This window comes from Ambystoma mexicanum, chromosome 2p (assembly GCF_040938575.1).
Source record: "Ambystoma mexicanum isolate Mex_15411 chromosome 2p, UKY_AmexF1_1, whole genome shotgun sequence".
NCBI classification, from domain to species: Eukaryota; Metazoa; Chordata; class Amphibia; order Caudata; family Ambystomatidae; genus Ambystoma; species Ambystoma mexicanum.
This window is the reverse complement of record NC_090923.1, coordinates 574019147-574027514: the sequence shown is the minus strand read 5'-3', so window position 1 is coordinate 574027514 and position 8368 is coordinate 574019147.

The window sequence follows — 8368 nt, the reverse complement described above, 5'->3', positions numbered from 1 at the left end:
ATTATGATTTTTGGTTTTGCATTTTTTCACGGACATGCTTCTTTTTACTTTTTTTACATTCCCATTTCTGTTTGTTTATTTTTGATTCAATTCATGTTTCCTTTAATACATATTTTTTGATCTTCAATGTGTAGTATCATCTCATTGGTTTCATGCATATCATGATATGGGTTTTTAGATTCACTGACACCCATTGGGTGTATGTGAGGGACATGTGTTCATTTCCAAACTTGGTGTTCTATCATGTTATTGCATTTTCTAAGTGGGTGGATGCAATACTCGGGTGGGTGTTTTGCATTTGGAGGCTGACCATAGGGACCAGGGATCTAGATTGTGATGACATGTTGGCTGGGGAACATGAGTTGGGGCCTGGTGGAGGGTGCCCCACAGTGCTGGGGGGTGGGGGTGCAGGGGAACATGAGTTGGACATGAGTGGGGGCCTGCTGGCAGGTGCCCCACAGTGCTGGGGGGTGGGGGTGCAAGGGAACATGAGTTGGACATGAGTGGGGGCCTGCTGGCAGGTGCCCCACAGTGCTGGGGGGTGGGGGTGCTGGGAGACATGTGTGGGGGCCTGGTGGAGGGTGCCCTGCACTGCTGGGGGGTAGGGGTGCTGGGAGACATGTGTGGGGGCCTGGTGGAGGGTGCCCCTGACTGGTGGGGGGTGGGGGTGCAGGGAGACAGGAGTGGGGGCCTGGTGGAGGGTGACCCTGACTGGTGAGGGGTGGGGGTGCAGGGAGACATGTGTGGGGGCCTGGTGGAGGGTGCCCTGCACTGCTTGGGGGTGGGGGTCGCTGGGAGAAATGCATTGTTGATCAGTAGTGCAAGGTGACATGTGGCTTGGCTGGGGGCATGCCCATGGTGGATGGGCTGCCTGCGGGACATGAGCAGGCAGCCTGCAGGGGCCGTGGAGGTTGTAGAGCGAACACCTGGGGGGACCCACACGGCCAATTCATGTGTAGTACTCCCCAGAACCCCTGAAATACACGTACCCTGCTGAAATTGCATGTGGAACTTCACGCGCACCCATGAAATACACGTACCCTGATGGAATTGCGTGTGAAACTTCCTGCGCACCCCTGAAATACACGTACCCTGCTGAATTTGCGTGTGGAACTTCCCGCGCACCCCTGAAATACATGAACCCTGCTGAATTTGCGTGTGGAACTTCCTGCGCACCCCTGAAATACACGTACCCGCTGAATTCACGTGTGAAACTTCCCGCGCACCCCAATAATACACGTACCCTGCTCGCACGCGGCCAATCGCGTGTGGAACTTCCCGCGCACCCCTGAAATACACATACCCTGATGGAATTGCGTGTGAAACTTCCCGCGCACCCCTGAAATACACGTACCCTGATGGAATCGCGTGTGAAACTTCCCGCGCACCCCTGAAATACACATACCCTGCTGAATTCGCGTGTGGAACTTCCCGCGCACCACTGAAATACATGTACCCTGCTGATATCGCGTGTGAAACTTCCCGCGCACCCCGAAATACACATACCCAGGACATTCGCGTGTGGAACTTCCCGCGCACCCCTGATATACACGTACCCTGCTGAATTCACGTGTGAAACTTCCTGCGCACCCGTGATGTACACGTACCCTGATGGAATTGCGTGTGGAACTTCCAGCGCACCCCTGAAATACACGTACCCAGCTGAAATGACGTGAGGTACTTCCCGCGCACCCCAGTGATACACGTAGCCCACTTGCCGTGCTGGTACAGGGTTAGCGCAGCCCTTTGTGCTGGATTGGGGATTTTGATGGCTTTTCCCTGCGCAAGAGGCGTTCTTGGGGGTGTAACTGGCACTGCTGCAGGGTCGCTGCGCCACTGTGCGCCACGGCTGGTTTAGGTAGCTGGAATCCATGAATACGCTGTGCGCGGAAATGGATTTTAGCGCACGCGGCTGGCGCAGGGTTTCACATGCGCACCCTGTGCGCCAGCCGCGTGCGCCACTTGTGCGCTGAATTCTATGAATTACCCCCATAGTGTTTATGGAATAAGACAACAATTGGACTACTGTGCTGGAATGGTTTAATTCACTACAAACTCACAGAAAGATCCACAAGAATTTCTAATGTACTTACTACAAGTACTGGAAAACAAAAACATACCTATAAATGAAATCTTACAGATTTCATACATGTGGAAACATACATGCACTCTCTGCAACAATGTGACACAAGAACAAATCCCCAATGAACGCTTTGTATATATCAATACCTAATTGTGAATCCATTCCATTTCAGCAACTTGTACAAAATGCAAACCATGGTAGATTATGTTCTACCTGCAATTCGGATAATCGCTCCACCTTACTAATACAAACACATGGTAAATACGTAATACTAATGCTTTTACGTTACAATGCAGATGGTATCAAAAACAACTGCAAGCTGACTGGATTCACACATGGTCAAGTATCACTTGGTAAGAAAACCTTCACAACAATAGGTATAATCTACCACGCAGGAGTCACAACCAATTCAGGTCACTACACTGCATATATAAAAATGAATTGTGGATGGTTCGAATGTAATGATAGTACCATTACTCTAAATCAGAGATTACCAGCAAATCTTACAAATGCTTATTTAATCTTCTTAAAACCAAAATGTATTAACTAAACTATACTTAAACCTTAACTAAACTTCTATTAAAAAACTATAAACTGTTAGAATATGCCAAAAGGTATCTAACTGCCCCAAGATTCTACAACAACTAAACAGATAAATGAATACCACTAAATTATATTAAAAAAATAGACTGTTAGAATACGCCAACTGGTATCTAACTGCCCCAAAATTTTACAATATCCAAACAGATAAATCAATACCACTTCATTATAACAAAAAATAGACAGTTACAATATGTCAACAGGTATCTAACTGCTCCAAAAATCTGCAACAGGCCAATACTTAGAGCATTAGCCAGAAACAACAAGTGAACACTGAAAACAAACAAACAAATAGACGTAGCATAACAAGAAAAGTTTTTTTTTAATCCAACATGGATTTTTTTTTCTCCCACAGACCCAATGATTTTAACAACAAACACAGAAACTGAGCAAATTGCACAGTACACTGGTTTGTAATTTACTAAATATGAGGGTAAAAAAAAAATAAGTCATTACAAAATACCAATACTAACATGATATTTTCTTTTATCACAGAAATGAACAAGAAATACATGTACTCCAGTTACTAAACCAAACAGTAAGTATATTATAATAAGTACAACCATCGCAGCAAATCACACCCATATTGACTTATAACTTCGGTGCTTATAAATTTGGTCTTGTCCATGCACCCAAGACTATAGGCCCTGCCCACAACCACCACAGCATATCACACCCATAGTGGCTTACAACTTTGTTCCTTATAAATTTGTTCTTGGAACCCAAAGTTATAAGTCACTATGGGTGAAATATGCGGCAGTGGTTGGGGCCAGGGCATAGAGTCTTGGGAGCATGGCCATATGGGCATATGGCCATGCTCCCAAGACTCTATGCCCTGGCCCCAACCACCGCAGCATATCACACCCATAGAGTCAAACATTTTGACTATGCCATATGGGCACTTTTAATGTCTGTGGACATGATGAATGTTCTTAGAACAGATTCAACTTGCCAGCGAACAATACGGACAGCGTCCTCAGGACACTCCCATTTTGTTTATTTACAAACATTTCAGGACACCGCAAGTGTTCTTAGGACAGTTTCAGCTTGATTGCGAACAATACGGACAGATGTACCGTCCTCAGAACACTCGCATTTTGTTTATTGACGAACATCTCAGGACACTTCATGTGTTCTTAGAACAGTTTCAACTTGCCTGCGAACGAAACGAACAGACATACCATCCTAAGAACACCCCCATTTTATTTATTTACAAACATCCTAGGACACATCATCTGTTATTAGAACAATTTCAACTTGCCAGCGAACAATACGGACCGCATCCTCAGGACACTCCCATTTCCTTTATTTAAAAACATTTCAGGACACCGCGAGTGTTCTTAGAACAGCTTCAGCTTGCTTGCGAACAATACGGACGGATGTAGCGTCCTCAGAACACTCCCATTTTGTTTATTGACGAACATCCCAGGGCACTTCATGTGTTCTTAGAACAGTTTCAACTTGATTGCGAACAGTACAAACAGTCATACCATCCTCAGGACACCCCCATTTTGTTTATTGATGAACATCCACCATCCTCAGGACACCCCATTTTGTTTATTGACAAACATGCCAGGACACATGATGTATTCTTAGAACAGTTTCAACTTGCCTGCGAACGAAACAAACAGACATACCGTCCTGAGAACACCCCCATTTTATTTATTTACGAACATCCTAGGACACATCATCTGTTATTAGAACAATTTCTACTTGCCAGTGAACCCAACAGACATACCGTCCTCAGAACACTCCCATTTTGTTTATTGACGAACATCCCAGGACACTTCATGTGTTCTTAGAACAGTTTCAACTTGCTTTTGAACAGTACGGACAGTCATACCGTCCTCAGGACACCCCCATTTTGTTTATTAATGAACATCCCGGGACACTTCATGTGTTCTTAGAACAGTTTCAACTTGCTTGCGAACAGTACTGACAGACATACCATCCTCAAGACACACCCATTTCGTTTATTTTCGAACATATCATTACACCGTGCGTGTTCTTAAAACAGTTTGAACTTGCCTACGAACCATATGTACGGAAGTACTGTCCTCGGTTCACCCCCATTTCATTTATTTAGAACATTTCAGGACAACTGTGTTGTCCGCGGACAAATCAAACACAACAAGGAGATCTACCAGCTAAATAAATACAACATTTAACCCATCTCTTACTCCCCCACCCTCCCCAAACAGTCTTACACACCAACACACTCTACTAAGTAGCATTTCTCCACCAAGTTTCACCGCGCTGTCCGCGGACGTCCGCGAACGTCTGCGAATTAAAGATGTCAGACGTTCCCGAAAATCTGACGCGCTTCACGCTCTTCGCCGTCCAATCAGCGAACACGTTGCATGTCCGCAGACATGACGCAAGCCGGTTGGCCAACCAGGACACTGTCCACGGAGCGAACAGGGAAGTGTGTCCGCGGACCGAACCTAGATATCACTAATTTTTTTTACCTATTTTTTGCTCATTTTATAATAAACTGATCAGAGTGACCCATATACTTTTTTTGCAAAGTTTTGTGAGGATTCGTCCAGGGAGAGCAAAGTTATAAGCCACCCAAAAAGGGCTCTTCCTATGGAAACAGCAACTTAACCTATCGTGGCTGTGTAATATCTATTCAGTAAAAAGACTTTGTTAAAGGGACGTTATGGTTAAGTTGCGCTACTAAAAACCTATGAAATTCAGTAAAAAAGCTTTGTTAAAGGGATGTTATGGTTCCAAGTAAAACCGAAAAACCCCCGAAATTTGCCAGTTATTGTAAGCTAAGCAACCATAAACTAAGCAACCATAACTCGTGCCACCACCGTGCACTGCCAAGACTACCACCCAGGACATCAAAGATGACATCACAAATGGCACTGATGACATCACATATGAAATAAAATGTTTTGTACGTACATACAATAGTCATATAACTTAGCCTCCACTTGACAAAATCCATTCAGACATTGCACAAACATTCAAGGTTGGGTCTCTAATCTTTCTGAAAACCTTTGTCTACATTTGTCAAACGGCAACAAAGTTAGAAGCATCTAAAAATGTAGAGACCACCACTCTAATTTAGCCCCCTCTTAACAAAACGTTCCGCTGTCGGAAGAAAAATCCTTTTCTTAGATGGCCATCATGGAAAGGGAAGGCAGGGCTCCGTACAGAGCCCCTTTTCCCTTTCTATGGCAGTCGGCAGAAGCGAAGAGAGAACCCTATGACCATATTACCACAAGAGCATTTGCTTTCCCTTTCAAATCTATCCCAATTTCAAAACACTTTAGCACACAGACGGTCCCTGGTGCACTTTGTCATTTTATCCCCATTATTCGGCCCTCGTGGTCATGGCCAGTAGCCAGATTGTAACAGGTCATGATCTTATGTCATGACCCGGACACTTCATTGAGTGGCGCCAACGTTATAAGCCATCCAAAAACTGCTTTTCACTAATCCTGTAATGCACAAAAAAGCATAGATGCCCATGAATATCTGAAATGGTCGCGGACATCAAAGGACTTGTCCGGACTGTTCGCAGACATAGGAGAAGAAACATGCCCGCTTTTTAGGCTTTTTAAGACCATATCCCATCCTATCCTCATAACCACTCACCTCCCCAGAAATTGTTTGCTAAGTTTGACAAGTGCAATGTTGTGTTTTTTATATGTTTTTACCGTGATGTTCACGGACACCGGCACCTGTCTGCGAATCCAACATGGCGGGTGTTTCCAAAAGTCTGCTGCACTTCATGCTTTTCGTCATCCAATGAGCGAGTATGCCCGATATCCACTGACCTCAAGTCAGCCTCTGAGCCAATCGGAGGCCTGTCAGCAGACCGGATAGGGAAGTGAGTCTGTGGACCGAACCCAGATATCACCAAACATTTTTTTACCTACTTCTTTTTGGTCATTTTAAAAAGAAATACTGGACAGATTTACACCAAATTTACAAAAGCGTGCTTTTGGGGACAAGTCACGGCTCCTGCCGCAAATTTGGTGAAAATCCATCCAGCGGTTTGGGCTGTAGACACGAGCCACATTTTTTTCCATTGTGTCTATGGGAAACACCACACATGTTGGGACTGTGCCTATACCTTTGCCCTCTCTTAACGAAAACTCACCAAACTGTGAAATATCAATCTGATGGAGCCATATACTTATTTTGCAATGTTTTGTGTGGATTCTTTCTGGGGGCGAAGTTATAAGCCACCCAAAAAGTGGACTCACTTTAGGTTGAGCAACTTAACCATAACTAAGGGGCCGCTAACGCACTCCCTGTAATATACATATATTATATATATTTTATAAATATATATATATATATATATATTACATAGCCCTTGGTAGCGGCCGTGTAGTTATGGTTAAGTTGCTCAACCCATAGGAAGACCACTTTTTGGGTGGCTTATAACTTCTCTCCCTCTGCATGAATCCTCACCAAATTTTGCAAAAGTATGTGGCCCACCCTGAATTTTTTTGGCAAGTTTGGTGAGGTTTTGTCAAGGGGGGAAGGGAAAAGTTATAGGGGGCTCCCAAATTTTTCTTTTTTTTCCATAGACGGAATAGAAAAATCTTTGCTCACGCCTACAGCTCAAACCACTGGACAGATTTTCACCAAATTTGCAGCAGGAGCAGCGGCTTGGTCCTGAAAGTGTGCTTTTGTAAATTTGGTGAAAATCCGTCCAGTACATTTTTAAAAATGGGCAAAAGTAGGTCCCAAAAAATTATGGATATCTGTGTACGGTCCGCGGACCCATTTCGCTGTTCAGTCCGTGGACGAGCATCCGATTGGCTTGGAGGGTGACGTGATGTCCGCGGACATTGGACGTGTCCAATGATTGTATGGTGAAAAGCATGAAGTGCGTCAGAATTTTGGAAACACCCGCCAAGTTGGATTCGCGGACTTCGGCTGATGTCTGAAGACATCGCGGTAAAAAATATAAAAAAACACAATATTACACTTGTCATACTTATCAAACAATCTCTGGAGAGGTGAGGGGTGATATGGATGGGATGGAAAATGGCCATAAGAAGAAAAGAACAGGTGTTTTTTACCATGAAAGTCAGCGAACGGTCCAGATGTCCGCGACAGTCCGGTGAAGTTCGGGGACACTTCAGATGTTTGGGAGGAGTTTGAATGGCTTATAACTTTGGCACCACTCAATGAAACTGCATGAGATTCTGGAATTATATTCTAGACCTAGTACTAAAAGGCCTTGCAAGGTTTGGTGGGATTCTGTGAAGTGGAGGTGAAATTAGAAGGGGGGCCCTAAAATAGTGTAAAAGTTTATAAATATGGTGCCATTTGACAAATTGGCAAAACGTTTGCTAGACGATTTTAATCCTAGACATACATGTTCTTGAAATGTTTGGTGGGATTCTGTAAAGAGGGGGCAACATTAGAGGGGGGTCCCAAAAGGCTTATAAATGTGTTGCCATTTGACGAATCTGCACAAACATTTGCAGAACGATTTTAAATCTAGATATACATGTTTTTGTAAAGTTTGGTGGTATTTTCTCAAGAGGGGGCTAAATTAGAGGGGGGTCTCAACATTTTTAGATGGCTTATCACTTTGTTGCCATTTGACGAATGTGGACAAATGTTTCAGAAAGATTATCGACCTAACCTTGAACGTTTGTGTAAAGTCTGAATGGATTTTGTCAAGTTGGGGGCTAAGTTATATGACTA